This window comes from Elephas maximus, chromosome 2 (genome assembly GCF_024166365.1).
Source record: "Elephas maximus indicus isolate mEleMax1 chromosome 2, mEleMax1 primary haplotype, whole genome shotgun sequence".
Taxonomy (NCBI): domain Eukaryota; kingdom Metazoa; phylum Chordata; class Mammalia; order Proboscidea; family Elephantidae; genus Elephas; species Elephas maximus.
In genome coordinates this window covers 150,905,543-150,923,106 of record NC_064820.1, presented here as the reverse complement: position 1 = coordinate 150,923,106, position 17,564 = coordinate 150,905,543, and the positions used below count along the sequence as shown (strand labels likewise).

Here is a 17,564-nt window from a genome sequence, read left to right as displayed (position 1 = left end):
TGTTAATGGTCAGTATTTAATAATCTATTATGAATCTTTTTCTGCTTTTTAATATTTGTCTTGCTTTTTTAAGTGATGTTTTGTTCACAAATGTGGCTATTTGATTGGTTTAGTTGCTTATTTGAGAAAAATCATAGAACCCTAAAACTAAAAGATTTTTGTCTCTAAATTATCGGTAAGGTCCTTTCGTAAGTCTTTTTAATACCCCACAAAATGTACTATCTGACTAAAACCTTTCCTGTTACATGTTAAGGGAATTCCTTCTTGTCCTGTCATGGCTGGAAACAGGGTAGCTGTTTTACTGTCACTCATTCATTCCCTATGCCTATATAACTCTTGTTTTTTAAAATGTAAAGTATATATGCTACTATAAAAATTGTACTCTGAATTTCTCCTAAAGTCAGAGGTCAGATGCATGTCATCTCTCATTTCTGCTTTGTCAATTGAAAAAAAGGTCACATTGAGGATAAAAGAGCTAAAGGTCAAAGAAAGTTTTTTTTTCAGGTTACATACAATTTAATGTGATTTTATTTTCTCAAGTAGGAAATAATAATAATGGACTCCACTGGATTTGGAGTCAAACAGTAAAATGATAATATTAATTTGTCTAATGCTCTGCAACTCTCTAGACTCATTAACTTTCTTATTACTTACTTTAGAGACCTGATGTGAGTGTCCGCTCTGCCACATACTTGGTGTTAACCTTAGACGAGTTGCTTAATATCTCTGTGCTTTAGTTTAATATATTGAAAAAATGAAGGTAGTACCTGGTTTACCAACCTAAGTCACAGGGTTTCTGAGAGGCTCAAATGAGATGGGAATTCATATAATGAACTGTTATATGAGTGTATCTCCTCAACTAGATTAAAATTTTTTCTGGAGGAGAGACTGTTTACTATTTATTTACCTTGCATAATATGGGTTAAGAGCTGGCTACTAACCAAAAAGTCAGCAGTTCAAATCCACCAGCTGCTTCTTGGAAACCCCATGGGGCAGCTCTCCTCTGTCCTGTAGGGTTGCTATGAGGCTGAATTGACTTGACGGCAGCAGGTTCGGGTTTTTGTTGTTGTTGTTGTTAATTGTAGACACGTGGTAAAAACTTAACTTTAATGGAACTTTACCAAATAGTTTTCCCCACAGATGATTTTATTAAAGAAGATGGGACTCCCTCATAGAAGATACTGTATTATAAACTTAATTAAGATCTTTTTAAGTCTTAAAAGGCTCAGTGCTAAACACAGCCCATTTAAAGGTACCGACAAATAAAGGTTTTAGCAATCAATATTGGCTATCTTCCCAAGGCAAGCCTAGCCTGGAAACTGACAGATACGTGCAATGTGCTTAATAAATGTTTGCTGAATAAGTTGCAGTCTTATCTATTGTCCCAAACATGCATTTTTTATTAACCACATTAGGAATCTCTGTTTACAGGAGTAGCTACTTGCCAGGCAACAAGAGAGCCCAGAAGTTAAAGGGGTTCCAGAAGACTGATGCAGAAATCACAGTCAGGCTGTTATTGGAGAGATAGTGATGCTGATGAAATACAATGCAGTGTATAGGGCATTCCATGAAATAATGAATAGCTACCATTTATTGAACACTTACTGTATACTTCACATACATTGTTCCAAGTCTGTTGGTCTCCAAAGTCTAAACTCTTTCTTTTACTGTCTTCATTGCAAAAAAGATTTGCAGAAGTACCTATGCCAGGATTATGGAGGTATGAGGAACCATCCCTCAACAATATGATTCAGTCTTCTACGATTTTAGTTATTTGTAGAATGAGAAGCTTGAAGTAGATGACCTCTGATTCCTTCCATTGCTAACATGATCTATTTCTCTCACTTCATAGGCCTAAATATTACTGAAGAAATCCCTTCTTAAAAAGAATTCCAAGATCTTTTTACTGTGTAATTAACAGAGGTTACATTTAGTTATATTCGGTAAGCAGTCAAGAATGCTAATTTATTAAGTTTTATTAAAGGTACAGTTTAGGATGGTAAAATATTTAGTGGGCTATGTTAGATATTGTTAGAACAAAAATTTTTAAATGACTTTTAGCACCAAGTTGTAGTTTTTTTTTGGTAATCAATATTTTGGTTTGAGATTTGTGTTTGGGGGAGTGAGTGAAGGGAAGGCAGATTGTCGTAACTGGTTGGCAAATTCACTTACTGAATTATCTTTCCATTTTTACTTTGTCCTTTAAACATAAGGACAATTCTATCTGTATTTTAAGGCTGACCATGAAGAAACCAGTATTACCAAATTTATGTATTTACATTGAGACAGAACACTGAATTCTATTTGGGGAAAAGACTCTATTTCTTCAAAATCTTGTGCTATTTCAGCATTAGTGATTTTTCTTTAATGTCTCTGTAACAAACCCTTAAATGTGGACCTAAGCACATAAATTACTATTCCAGTCCAGTGGTGAAACGCATGATGGAAGGTAAGGGAGAAGTGATGACGTTAAAGTGATTTGTCTCAATGTAAACTCACTGAGGGCTAGAGCTTTGTCATGTTCTTTTTTGCATGTACAGAACCAAGAAGACTTGTTGAATGAGTGAATATTAGGTCTGTCTCCCCTTACCATTGTTGTTGTAGCTCAGAAGAATTTTCATGGATGGTGCAGAAATCCTCCTTTGGAACCTGGATCTCATGTTCAGTGTGATTGACTGGTTCAGGAATAGCTGGCATAGGATTTATTGGGGTAGTGGCTTGCTTTCTGTCCTTTGTGTAGCTTTCACTGCTCCAGGGAAAGGAGGTCAGTTTTGGAGAAAATTTCCTCATGGGTAACTTTGGAGAATTCTCTGATTGGTCCACTTTTCCTTCTGAAAAATACAATTAGTGGTTCAGATAGAAGCAGAGAATCTTCTTCTCGGTTCAGGGCTGAATCCTAAAGAGTAATTACCTGGGGAAACAGAGAGCCTTGCTGCAGAGACTGCAGTCCCAGCCTCATTTTCTACAATGCACCTGAACTCCCCAGAGTCTTCAGGATATACTTCTGTGATGATCAAGGTGCAGACTTCCTCTGGAAAGGGAAGAGGTTCACTTGGTCAGCATATTTGGATGCCCAAAATTTAAAAAGCAAACGAACAAATAGTTGAGGGAGGGGATGTTAAACCAAAAAACCCCAAGCCTGTTGCTGTCACGTTGATTCCTAGTGACCCTATAGGACAGAGTAGAACTGCCCCATAGAGTTGCCAGGGAGTGGTTGGTAGATTCGAACTGCTGACCTTTTGGTTAGCGGCCAAGCTCTTAACCACTACAGCAACCGTACTACAAGGGAATGTTAGGAGAAGTTACTGTTGTTAGTTGCCGTAGTCAGTTCTGACTCATGGCGGCAGCCCCATGTGTGCAGAGTAGAACTGCACCGTAGGGTTTTAAAGGCTATGACCTTTTCGGAAGCAGATCACCAGGCCTGTCTTTTGAGGCACCTCTGAGTGTGTTTGGACTACCAACCTTTCAGCTAGTAGTCAACCACTTAACCATTTGTGCTACCCAGGGACTCCTAGGAAAGAGTAGGTACCAGGAATAAATATTCCTGAGAGTTTTTTAAAAAGCTGTCTGATTAATTTTTTTTTTTTTGCCTTCTGAATGGGCTCATGGAGATAAATCTTAAAAATACAACCTAAAACAATCCCAGCGTGGTTCTTATCACCTGCCTCTCAAATATGTCTTTACTAGACTGAGTTCTCTTGAGAGCAGGGATTATACCTTATTTCCTAGCTTCGGGATTTCCATAGCTATAATGCTTAGCAGAAAGGTCCTATAAAACATTTTTCTGAACTAAACTAAAAGCTACCATTGCCATGGTACTTAGACCTAACATTTAGTACAGAGATGACCACTGTGTGATGTCCAGCACGCTTACTTCCTGGGCAGCCGACAGTTTGGATGTTGATGTCAGGATATCTCTTTCTACTGCCTCTTTGTATAGCTCATGAGTCACAAATACTAAGCCAAAGGGAATTAGAGGGATAATGCATCATCAGTGAGGGCAGGGACCTTGACCATATGGTTCTCTGCTGTCTCTTCAGTGCCGTGAACACAGCCTGGCCATAGCATATACTCAGTAAACATTTGTTGAATTAATTAATGGATGATTGAATACATTGATAAATCCTAGTTATCCTGCTTCTGTTGAGTCAGTTCAAGAGTTGGCCTAGGGCAGCCTCAAAAGAACTCTAGAAGGCAAAAGTAATTTAGGAGACAAAGTCTTCTGATGCTAAATTTGCTTTAATCATTTATCATCAAGATGTTGAAAGTTTGCACTTACCGGGAATAGTTGATAAACAAGCTTCTGAAAGATCAAACAAGAGAAAAGAGAGATAATTTAAATGATGATTTAACTGATTTAGTTGGCAAAAGGGGCCATGTACATATGAGAAATAACTTACAATAAGTAGAAAGTTGACTATATTCTGGAGTTACAGATTATAACTTCTGTAGAAACTCAGAAAAGTTGTAAAATAGAATGAATGCTTAGCAGGGTGCTAGAAAAACTGGATTTTAGTACTGGTTTTTTTTTTTTTACTGCTATATTACTTTATGTTCCTTTACTTCTCTGGACCTTGAAGGTTAGATAAGATAGTATCTCTTTTCTGAATGTTACCCATCCTGAGGTGGTTCTAATCCGGAAGTAGCCTTTTTCTCCCGAGAATCCCTTTCTCTTAATCTGTCCGATTAAAATAAAAGTAAATATTACATTACAAAAATGCTGTGGAAAAATACACAAAAATGTTAATAGTAGTTTTGTCTTGGTGGCGAGAGTATGGGCAATTTTTAATTTTTCTTTGTGTTTTTATATATTTTCCAGATTTAATATAATAAGCTTGTATTACTTTATTTTTAGAAAATGTAATAAATGTTTTTTTAAAAGAAAATACCATATTTTTTTAACACAAGAGATGTTTCTTCCTAAACGTGATATACAAATGTTCTCGCCATCTTGAATTAATATTTTAATGAGTACATTAGCATTCGGTACAGGAACTTATCTTACTAAGCAGCGAGATGACATAGCGTAACTTTGGAAAATACAGACTTTGGAGCCAGTTACACGTAGCCTTAAACCCTGGCTTCTGCATTTACTAGCTGTGTGTCCTTGAGCAACGTGTTTAGCATTTCTGGGTCTCAGTTTCCTTACGTAGAAAATGGGGATAATAATACATACCTCAAAAGATTGTCATGAGGAATTGTTTATAAATCACTTAGTGTTTAGCGTGAGGTAGATAAATCATACTTGTTACTCTTCCCTAAACTGATTAGTTGGTAAGAAAGTTACTAAATAAAGTATTTAGAAAATTTTGCGTCAGTTTTCATTTGTTTTACTCTTTTAAAAAATGTGTATCATTCCGTTTCTTTTTTGTTTGTATGATTAATAAACCGTTTTCACAGCTATTAAAACTATGGTTTCATCAAAACAAAAAGACTCTTTTTTCTTTTTTGATTGTTTTTGTTGAAATCATTTGGGATTTGAAATAACAATTATTTAACAATAGAGATCTCTAAGCCTATAACAAATCACCTATTAAGCTTTAAAAAATGAATTAGATGTCAAGGTTAATTGGAATAAAAGGCAAATAGGAAAGCTTTTCATAATACTTTTCCTCAGAATCCGGAAGTCATCTGAGTCTGCTATCTGCTCTTGCTCTCTGTACCAGTGAACTTGAACTGTGGCTGTGGCCTGGACTTGGCACTCAAACACGACAAACCGACCTCTGGTTGTAGAGATGTCTTGCAGATGCTGAGGAATAAACACAGAATTTACAGAACGGAAGAAATGATGGTACTATATACAATGATTTGAGATGCCAATTTCAGTTAAGTGTGCATGTGTTTTCATCATGAGTATTGACTGCTGACTGTAACTTAATCAAAACATGGAGGTGCTGGGTATTCTTCTGGACTTTATAGCATGCTTTACAGTCAGGTGTAAGTTATTTTTATCTGAACTTCATACAGTTGTGTTTCATGAGAAAGTTGCTATGCGTTTTTCTAGAGCCATTTTTTAGATTAGAAACAAATTAGTTGAAAAGACTTCATTCTGTTGTATTTGATTATTGAGTACATACATAGCCATAGACTTAGTTTTTATTATTGGTCCCAGTAGCATGGGCAGTGTTGTAATTTGTTAAGAGCCCTGAAATATGACTTAGTTAGGGCCAAAATCTCAGCTCTGGCATTAGCTGGTTAAAGATGGTTGTAGAAACGTGGAAAAGACTTTTAACCTCTCTGGAACCCAGGGTTTTTTTCCCCCCTCCTGTTAAAGAGGACTAATAAAATGCTCAGCCTACCCTGAGGTTGTTGGGGTCATTTCAGGTAAGTAATTTGAAAGCTTTTTGTAAAGAATGAAGTTACATTGATAATATGAAAAGTATTTATTAACAATAGCTAGACTAGTTTCAAAATGCATAAATAAATGGTAGCATTTGTGGTAAAATTTCCCCCTTAAATCCTAGGCTTCCTCTCCATCTCCAAGATCCTCTACAATTTAGAATTTCGTTTCAAATTACAACTTGGCCTCGGGACTGAAGAAGTAGCTGATGTCCTTGTTATCAGGTGAGACCTAATGTCCAGCTCAGCCCCTGAACCCTGATGCCCAGAAATACATATCACAGGGAAGACATACAACAGGAAAAGAGACATGTGGAAACAACAGACATGTATGTCTGATAATATCTGCTGAAAGCAAGCTTCCTGAACTGGAAGCAGTGCTTTTTACTACTTAATAACATTTTCTCTGTCTCCCATCCTGTGTCTGGCCCCTGTGTCTGGCACACCTTAAGTGCTTGCCCTGCTTTTCATGCCTTGGACCAGCAATGGGCAGTGGATCCAAATCCCTTAGGTTTAGTAGCTGGAAGAGACACCAGAGAAGGTTTCAACCCTAGTTTGGTTTGACCTAGGTGATTGAATCTTGTTGTTTCCAGTAGGGAGCAGGCAATCCTGATCTCTAACTGTGATCTGAGCAGGAAACAGATATTGTTTTGCTCATTGGCTTCTTTAAAAAGGAATCTTATGGCTAGTTAGGGGGATTCACTGAGCTTTGAGTTCAGGCAGAGCATAGTCTGCTTGGAGAGAACATTGGAAGCATTGCCAGGGCTGGGGGATTGACACAGATCAAAAGTCAAGAGAGAACAGAATAAACCATGAATTGCTTTATAGACTTGAGCAAATTGTTTTGCCCTTTCTGGGCCTAAGTTTTCTTATGTATAAAATGAGGCCTTTTCTAGTTTTTCCTTTCCTTCTCATTATCCTTTTGATAATATCTATAGTTTATAAAATACAAACTGCATTGTGTAGTATGGGTGGGTTACCTTGGTAAACACAGGGGCTGCAACACAAGTGGATCCTGACAGGCTGCTACAGGGACTTTGCATCTGGTTTAAGGAATAAAAGAGAACATGACACTGTCATCCATATTGTTAAGGCTCTGAAACCCAAGTACATGGTGGCCATGAACTAACTGACCCAGTTTTAGTACTACCAACTACACCCTAAGTTTACTTTTTGAAAAGTGTCATGCTTCTAATTTAAATGCCAGTTTGGATGTCTGCTCTAATGCCAGTCTTTCTTTACTTAAGCATTCCACCAGCAGAGATGGTGAAATGCAACACTGGGCAATTACATTTGAGAAATGGGTATTGGCAAGTATTTAGAGGCTGCATATTGAAAGTTTAAATAACTTCTAAATTTTACTGGCCAGATTTTGTTTCCTCCTCTATACAGTTGCTCTAGTTGGATCTTTGAGGTTTTCAAAAAAGCTTCCCCCCTCTCCATTTTTTTTTTTTTAATTAAAAGAGAATTCATTCCTTGGATAGTTGGAATACTCTGTTATGGGACTGAGCTCCTAGAAACCAACTGTCTCTTATGGTCTGGGCACACAGAAACAAATGGCCAAGCCAAAGAGCTATCATGGAGTTATTTCTGAGACCCATGGATTTTTTTCTTGTTCTGAGTTCATGCAGCTGGAGGCTTTTCTCATGTGTACTTTTCAAGAAAGCTGTGTTGATTCTTTCCTGTCTGGGTCTGTGTCTCTATTACAGGGACTCTCTGAAGGCTTAAAACTGAACCTACCCTCTGGGGGTCAATACACAGTGGTTGAACTAAGGTAGAATAACTTGATCTGATGTTGGTGGTTTCATTAACTGGGGAACTGATGGTAAGAGAAACTCTAGTGGTTTTCTTCTTTATCCTGTGAGGGAAACAAAACCACATACAATACAGTGAAAGAAAGAGGTGACTTTTATGAAAATGCCTTACTGTATACATTTGAAAGTATCATATGTTTTTGCCTATAATATTTATTTTCCTGTTGGATTTACATAATAATTTTAGTGTTTTTTTTCCCATTTTGACTAATTATTAGTGGATTATAGTTCAGAATACTTTCACTTTATATTTCCTTTGTCTTAGGTAACCAATGGACTGTTAAAAAAAACACTTAAATTGTCCAGAAGAAATGATTTATAAAGCAAATAATCACTTTAAGTTTTTTTTTTTTTGTGGTGAATATATATGTAACAAAATATTTGCCATTACAACATTCTTCACGTGTACAGTTCAGTGATATTAACTTATGTTCATCATTTTGTTCAGCCATCACCCTTACCCATTCCCAGAATTTTCCATCACCCTTAACAGAAGCTCACTGTTCCCTAAGCACTGAGTCTTCCTTTCCCTCTCCCTTCCATCTACCCCGGCTGCCTATCCTGTTCTAGATGCTTTGTTTTTTTTTACATGGAATTCCTCTATATTCATACACAACAAATGTATATCCCAAGCTCTTCTGCACTTACTCTGACATTTCTGTAGCATATTCCAAGCACAATCCCGGAGAGAAAACTGGTTACCTACAAGAAACAGGAAAAAGAAATTCTGTCCAAATCTTACTGGGATTTAATAAAGTTTAGTCAAGTATATTGCATTCACACTTGATTCTGACTCATAGTGACCCTAAAGGACAGAGTAGAACTGCCCCATAGGGTTTCCAGGGAGCACCTGGTTGATTCAAACTGCTGACCTTTTGTTTAGCAGCTGTAGCTCTTAACCACTATGCCACCAGGGTTTCTGTATTTACACTACACTAGATTTACACTAAAAACACAAACCCAGTGCCGTCGAGTCGATTCCGGATTTATACTAGGACCAGTAAATTAGTTAAATACAGACAGCAGGTCAACCAGAACTTGTGACCTGCTGGCTAAGGATGGAACTACATTCTCTTAGTATTCTCAGTTGTAAAACTCCAGTTGTTTACCTTTACAAAGCTTTAGCACTTGGACCCAGAAAAGATACTGAGCCGTTTTCTAAAAATGTCATTTCAAGGGGCATAGATCGGTGTCTGTACATATGTGTTTTGGTCTGAAGCCTTCAGCATATTTGTTATAATAAGAAATCCATTGAAGCATATTACTGTGTTTATTATAACGAAGGATGTTGTCAATGTTTATGTAATTTCTATAATGATTTACTAAAAAGATGTATCTTAGTTCTTATTATCAGTAATAATTGGGTTTCTCCTGTGCTACTAGTTTTTTTTTTCCCCCCTTATAGACCCTGGAAATCTTAGTATTGGTTATGTTTTCCTCTGTGTTAGCTCCTTGAAAGTTTAGTGCTTAGTTCATAGCCAATAGTTCAGCAGAGGTTAGAGTCAGGATCAAACCTTAAACCTGATTTTTTTTTTTCAGATTATCTATGATGATTTATTTCCCTAAACCAACGTTTAGGTCACATAGCCCCACAGAGAATTTTTTATGTTATTTTGAAGTAGAGGAAATAGACTGGAAGATGTAAACTAGACTGAATAATAAAATATAATTTCCAGAAAGCCATTGGTTTCTGAAGTAGCATATTTGAAATCAGAACAATTACAGAAAATCCAGGTCTTAAGGTCTATTTAAATATACTATAATGCTTTAATGAAAAAAAAAAGTTCCCATTTAAAAGCCTTAAATACAGTGTTTAATACCATCATTGGGGGAGCTTTGTCTAATCTTCTAATCTCAATATGTAATCTCCCTTTTTTTTTTTTAATACTTTGTGTCTTTTTCTATTTTTTAAAAATTCTTTTTACCATCTTGATGCTTGATAACCGTACTTGGCTTAATTTGATTGAGATTAAAATTTAGGTGATGTAAAAGATTAACTAATACTACTTCATGTTTTATTTTTTAAGATGATTAGTGGCTACAGAGTATAGATTTTATTATTCTTTATAACATGTATACATATATTTAATTTTTTCTGTGTATACAACATTTTATAATAAATTTGTAAGATTAAAATATATCTTTGAATTACCTAGCCGTAAAGAGAAATGAAGTCCTGGTACGTGCTACAGCATAGATGAACCTTAAAACATTGTGCATAGTGAAGTAAGTCTGTCACAAAAGGACAAACATCATATGATCACTTTTATATGAAATATCTAGAATAGTCAAATGTATACAGACCAGAGTTTATTAGTGGTTATCAGAGCCTGGGGGCGGGGAGGGGGAAGGGGAGAGAGAGAGGGAGAGTCATTGTTTAGGAAGCATTGAGTATCTGGTAATGTTGATGGAAAATTTGGGAGTGGATATGAGTGATGGTTACACAACATGATTAATGTTTAAAATAAAATCTGGTTTTTTGGTTGTTTTTCATTTTCAAAAAACAGGTAAATAGAATTACTCTTTAGTCTTTCAGAAGAAGATGGTTTCAGTTGTTTGTGTTTATATGGGCTAAAGGGATTGCAAAAAATGCTCAGATTACCATTATGTCCAAAATTGGGTATAAACAGGAAGAACCTATACCCACAGACTCTTCTAACAGGATGGAATCAAACCTTAAAGTGTTGGCTTTGTTTCTTGAACTTGGATCATTTTTCCAATGAGCAAATAATAACTTCATAAATATTCAAACAAATTAGCGAATACTTCACGAAGCTTCCCACCAATACAAAGGAATTTGGAGTTAGCTGATGCAATTAAATTATACGAAAGGCTTAGCAGTGCAAAAGATTCATAATAATATTGTAAATATCCTTTTAATACTAATGTTATAAGATGTTAAATAGTGCCAGTGACATCACAAGGTAGCACCTGATCACCTTTCAGGCTGTTAGAAGTGTGTACTATGAATTCAAAAGAGGCAGAGTTTGACTGGTTTAGGAAGACTTCTTACATAGGGTGGAGCTTCAAGTGTTTAAAACTTGAAAAGGTGAGGTGTGTAGGGGGTGGGATGGGGTGGGCTTGGTGGTGGATGGTAGTGAGGGATGGGTAGAGAAGGAAGTAACATTTATGGAACCCTAAATTGTGTGCCATGTACTGTGCCTGTCCGTTTATCTCATTTGTGGGGAAAGCATTCCATGACCATTACATGGTGTGGGACTCTGTGAAGTCAGATTGCCTGGATTTACATTTATTAGGTATGTAGGGATTACCTTCTAAGCCTCGGCTTTCCTGTGTGTAAAACAGGCACAATAATAGTGTTTTTTTGCTTGGGTTGTTTTGAAGATTAAATGAGATATTCCACAAAGCGTGTAACCCAGTTCCTGCTACATATCAAGTACTTAATAAATATTAGCTGCTTTTATTATTGTAGTGGTGGTTCTTACTTGTAGGCCAAAGTGAAATTCCATCTTTCCATAGTAGTTCCTAATCTAGCCTTCCTTGGTTTTCTTCTCTTGTGAACTTAGAACCCCTTTAATACACTTTTGTTTTTAATCATTTACTATCATGGACTTTCATTTGGAAGCTCCTTAAGATCAGGCATCTTGTCATATGTCTCCTATCCCCAAAGTGTTTAGCCCAGTGTTGAACACACAATAGGTGTGGGGTATATACCCTCTGATTGATTATGTAGATTATTACATAAACGTAAACGTAAACCAAAACTGTTGCCGTTGAGTTGATTCTGACTCATAGTGACCCTATAGGACAGAGTAGAACTACCTCATAGGGTTTCCAAGGAGCGATGGTGGATTCGAACTGCTGACCTTTTGGTTTGCAACTGTAGCCCTTAACCACTGTGCCACCAGGGCTGCAGATTATTGTATAGAGAAATGCACTGTGTTACTTTGTGCTGTTTCCCTCAATCCTACCCCACAAACAAAAGTGATTACTATAAAAAGAGCTCTCTTCTCTCACTGGCAGTAAGTCCTCACACCACACTAGCCATCTTAAAAAACCCAAAAACCATTGCCATTGAATCGATTCCAACTCATAGTGACCCTACAGGACAGAGCAGAACTGCCCCATAGAGTTTCTGAGGAATGCCTGGTGGATTCGAACTGCCAACCTTTTGGTTAGCAGCCATAGCTTTTAACCCCTATGCTACCAGGGTAGGTGAGGTTAAACAATCATAGAATTGGAGAGCAATAGAAGCCATGAGAAACATTCTTGTCTAACATCTTTAGAGAACAAAACTAAGGTTCAGAGAAGTTATATCATTTGCCCAAGGTCATACAGTCTGTTGGTGGAAGAGTCAGGATTAGAATTAAAATCTCCTGTCTTCTAATACAGTCCTATAGCAAATGGACTCTCTATTACCAGATAAATTTGAAATTATGTCTGAGTAGTTGAGACTCTAGTGATATATATATATATATGTATATATATATATTTTTAATCAAGATAGAGTGCACTATGGTTCTGAATTCAGTGGGGAATAGAACAGTGTATTTATGGCTCTGAACTCACTGAGTAATGAAACAACAATCCTTTTACTCTGTATGTAAGCTCCATGAGGGCAGAGACTTGGTCTGTTTTGTTCATTCCTGTATCCCTAGTGCTTATAATAATGCCGAGCACATAGGACATGCTCAGTAAATATTTGCTAAATTAATAAATTTGCTTTGCTAACTATACTGGCTGGGACTTTGGTTGAGAATGTTTATGGCTTCTAGAGAGTCTAACCTCTAAGTATCAAAGCCTGGGAGAAGCCCTATAAACAGCAGGGAAGCTCTGACCATGGCAGGAGGATAAAAATGAAATATTTCCCCGCATAGGAAGAGAAGAATTAAGTGAGAGAATAAGTATGAAACTTTTGGAACTTCTTGGAAGAAACATGTGTTATAAGTAAATACAAGGCCAGTAAGTGCAAGAAGATAAATTTCCTGTAAGTGCCTTGGCACTTATCAAAGGAGAAGCTAGAAATCATCAGAATAGTTTCGGTGGTGGGTATGATTCAGGTTTTTGCCCACTTTGAAATTGTCCCATGTCTCTAGACTAATGAGAACAAAACAGAGAAAAATTGAACCCTTATAAAGAAAAGGTAATACTGGGCTTCCTGACGTTCCAGGTGTTTCCTGTTCTAAGCATGAACCATCAAGCTTCGTGGGCAAGGCACAAAACAGTCCATGCTATCATTTAATTCATGGGGTGTAGGGGGCAGACAGGACTTTATATATCCTGTCCCTGATCTTCCAACCATGAACGGAAACGGTGATAACTTGGTTCAGGAACCAAGAAATGCCCTGAGTCTTACTTTGGGATATGCATGATTTAAATAATCTCTGTCCGAAGATAGTACAGAAATGGATAAAAATATAGAGAGGTCAGGTAGTGTAGGAGAGAGAGAACACTAGCCCATGATTAAGGAAATCTGGATTCTGGTTTTAAATCTGTCATTAATTAGTTATATGACCTTGGGCAAGACCCTTTGAGGTCTCAGTTATATCTAATGAGAAATGAGAGAGTCTCTAAGATTTCTTCTAGTTCTAATATTTGCTCTCTTTTTTAACTTCAGGGTTTGATAATGCTTTCAAATCTCTAATTTTCAGAATTAGCAAAATAAATGAAATTCCATCAGAGGATAAGAGAAAGAAAATGAATGTTGGAGCTAAAAGCAAAAGCAGTCAGCACTTAGGGCGTTGGCTTTGAATGCTACTCTGGAAGGCAGAGGTTTGAAAGATGATGGTCTGAGCCTTAGAAACTACTTAAACAGTTAAAAATGTAATTTGCTTATAGAAGTAAAACTTTACAGAACTCATTTGGGTAAGTGATAAAATAAAACCAAATGTAAAAAAATCCCCCCTCCCACTTCCAGAAAAGGAATAATTTCCGAAAGAAAGCTCACCCTTAAATACTGCCTCTCTTGCTATAAAGCCACTGTAGTCTTTATATTTGATTCCCATGTATTTTCCTCTAGGGGACAGAAAAGCAGTTTTTCAAAAGGAAAACAACCAAACAAAACCCTTCTGCTTGACTGATAAGAAGTAATACCACACTCCAGAGTAGCAAAGTAAAAATGTGGACTCAGAGTCCATGCGGGCCCTACATGTGACCTGTCCTGAAGTGTTCCTTCTTACTTTTAGGTAGCATCATGGATGTCCTTGAGAGAAAAAATAGCTGAGGATTTTACTTTGGTGATGATGTATGCTAGCAGGCTTCATGTCTCACGTAAATGGTAACCTTTGCTGAGTGTAACCCTAGCTCTTTGTGAAGAGAACAAAATTAGACTCTACCAAATGAAGAGTCCAAGACTTTGGCAGTCTTACCCTGGAAGAATGACAAGATACACAAAGATCACACAAATGAAAAATGATGATGCCCTTATGACACTGCCTAAGTAACTAGGATGTCTGCAGACTTATACTAGCTTCATAGATATAACATAGGCGTTAGGTTCATTAGCCTGAAAAATAGATCTTTTTAAAAATGAATGACTGAAGAATCTGACAGTAGCTCATTAGAAAAAAATTGGGAAAAGAGAGGCGAGGTAAGGCAGTTTTAGCAATGTATGATATTTTAAATGTTTTAAAATGTCACATTAGTGAGAATACTTACAATTCACACAAACTATACAGGGACCTTTCCTTCCTTCCTTTCTTTTTTAACTCCCCAGCTTCCTCTCCCAGTGCATTCTTTTATAATGTTATTTGTTTGATTTGATAGAGAAGTTTATTGGGCTGCTCTAATTTATTTTCTTTTGCTTGCCTATTTTATGATTTAGTATTTATTTTAAATATTTGTTTATCTCCTATTTGGTGACAGTTGCCATGCTAAGCAACCTTTATTCACATAAAGATGATTAATTTGAAGTGTCCACAGAACAACAGACACTGGAAGACATTTTTAAATTTTATATTGTATCAGAGCAAGAGGAGAGAGAAGACAGTTGAGGAAGGCGGTACATGAATTAAGTCAGAAAAGGAGTTTTGTTTTGTGTTGTATATATGTGTGATGATTATGATCACTTGTTGAACAAGTCCAGAGTGTGTCTGTGAGCTTCTGCTCTTGTCTGTGGCCTGCTGGTGTCAGTCTCTGCAAAAAATGAACGAATTTGATTTGTGAACATACTTAAGCTACTGGAAAAGACGAGGTCATGATATTTAACATTAACTGAGTATTTTAATAATGATATTGAAAAGTTCTTAACGAAGCTTTGGTACGTGGGAAATTCCAAAGAGGCATCTCAGCATTTCTTTTCCACGTCACTTCTCCTCTCACCTAGACCATTCAGGCAAGAGAGGATTTTTATTTTTTGAGGCTTCTTCATTTTTTATTATACTACATTCATCCTTGTCTTGGGTTTTTGTTCTCTCTTCTATCTTGCCTTTCTTTTCTTCCAGAAAAAGAAATCACCTCTTTTTACTTTCAACACATTGATGCCAAGGATGAACTGTTGTTTTCTAGATGACCAGAAATTTTACTTGGTTACACCTAGAGTTTTGCATCTTCTGCAGTATTTTGTCAAATTTCTTGATTTTACCCAGTGCCAAGGAGAAAATCTGCCCTGGTATTTTCAATCATTTGTCTTTTCATGTTAGAGTAAAATACTTGCTGTCATGGTTACCTGATTCCTCCAGTAACTATATTGTGTTTTGATATAAAACCATTTACTTTATGAAATGATTATAAAAGCTACTATACTCTAGGTAGCGTACAGATTTCTATTTGGATATCTACAGCACTTGTTCTCCTTTTGTCAAGATCCATATTGTTCGTGGTCTTTCTCAGACTGGTGCTCCATCAAAGGATATGATGCCTGGTTATGAGCTATGAATGTCACCACTTCCTCCCGCTGATGCTGAGATCATAGCGGGCTTGGAAACAACTGGGACATATCTTGAAATTCTTGCTCATTAAGGGACTCTCCTGGGGCTGTTCTCCCATGGATTGATTTTTATAAAAATTGTGGTAGAATATGTATAACATAATATTTGCCATTTTAACCATTTTTAAGTGTATAATTCGGTGATGCTAATTCATTCACAGTGTTGTGCAACCATCACCACTTATATATTTCCAGAACTTTTTCATCACTCCTAACAGGAACTCACTATTTATTAAGCAATAACTCCTGTCTCTCCAACCCCCAGTCCCAGCTAACCACTAATCTACTGTTCCCTCTATGCATTTACCTATTCTAGATATTTCATTTAAGTGGGACCATACAATATTTGTTCTTTTGCATCTGGCTTATTTCACTTAGCATAGTGTTTTCAAGTTTTATCCATGTGATAGCATTATCAAAACCTCATTTCTCTTTTTTCTTTTGTAGTAAATATATATGTAACAAAATATTTGCCTTTTCAATAGTCTTCACGCGTACAGTTCAATGACATTAATTATGCTCATCATGTTATTCAACCATCACCCTTATCCATTTCTAAATTTTTTCATCACTCTTTAACAGAGGCTCAGTGTCCTCTAAGCATTGAGCCTTTCTTGCTCCTTTCTCCACCCAATCCCTGGTAACTACTAATAAACTTTGGTCTCTATATACTTGCCTAGTCTAGATATTTCATGTAAGTGGGACCATACAATATATGTCCTTTTGTGGCTGACTTAGTTCACTCAGCATAATGTTTTCAAGGTTCACCCATGTCATAGCATGTGTTAGGACTTCATTTCTCTTTATGACTGAATAATATTCCATCATGTGTATATACCACATTTTGTTTATTTATTTATTTTGATGAACACTTGTAGTGTTTCCACCTTTTGGCTTTTGTGAATAATGCTGCAGTGAACATCGGTGTACAAGTATCGGTTTAAATCCCTGCTCTCAGTTCTTTTGGGTGTATACCTAGGAGTGGAATTGCTGAGTTTGGGCTTGATGTTTTAGGTTAGAAATTCAAGAAGGACTGGCTGGGCATTTTATCTCTGATCCATGTGTGGTCAACTGGGGCTAGAGCGTGTACTTCCGAATGGCTTCTTTACTCACATATCTGGCACTGTGGTGCTTTTTTTTTTTTTTTTCTCTCTCTCTCTACATGATGTCTCATCCTCAGGGCCTCTCCATGTGGCTTGGGTTTCTCAGTGCATGGTGAACTCAGGGTAGTTGGATTTCTCACATGGAGGCTTAGGGCTGCCAGAGCAAGTGTTTGAAAAGCTATCACTCCCTTTTAAAGAAAAACTTCCTCAGTTTATTTTGTTATGACTTCTTTTATGGCAATAAAGGAACTAGTTTAAAAGGCTGCATTTGTAGAATTCTATATTAAAAAGAAAGGCCTTAGGGCTCAAATATTAAGGGAAACATGTTTGGGTTGAATAATATGCAAGGCACTTTTTACTTTGTTTTATTAAGGAACTTTCTAATTTAGCTAGAGATTGGGCTTGAGGGTTTTTTTTTTT

General features: G+C 36.7%; 1 long non-coding RNA gene across 1 annotated transcript in view; it reads left to right on the top strand.

Annotated features, from left to right (window-relative positions):
• The window catches only part of LOC126069996 (uncharacterized), a 136,751-nt gene that overhangs the window by 20,130 nt on the left and 99,057 nt on the right, over nt 1-17,564 (top strand). The window contains exon 2 of the long non-coding RNA XR_007516102.1: nt 6,465-6,564. This is a non-coding gene — a long non-coding RNA (uncharacterized LOC126069996). The remainder of the gene's footprint in view (nt 1-6,464; nt 6,565-17,564) is intronic.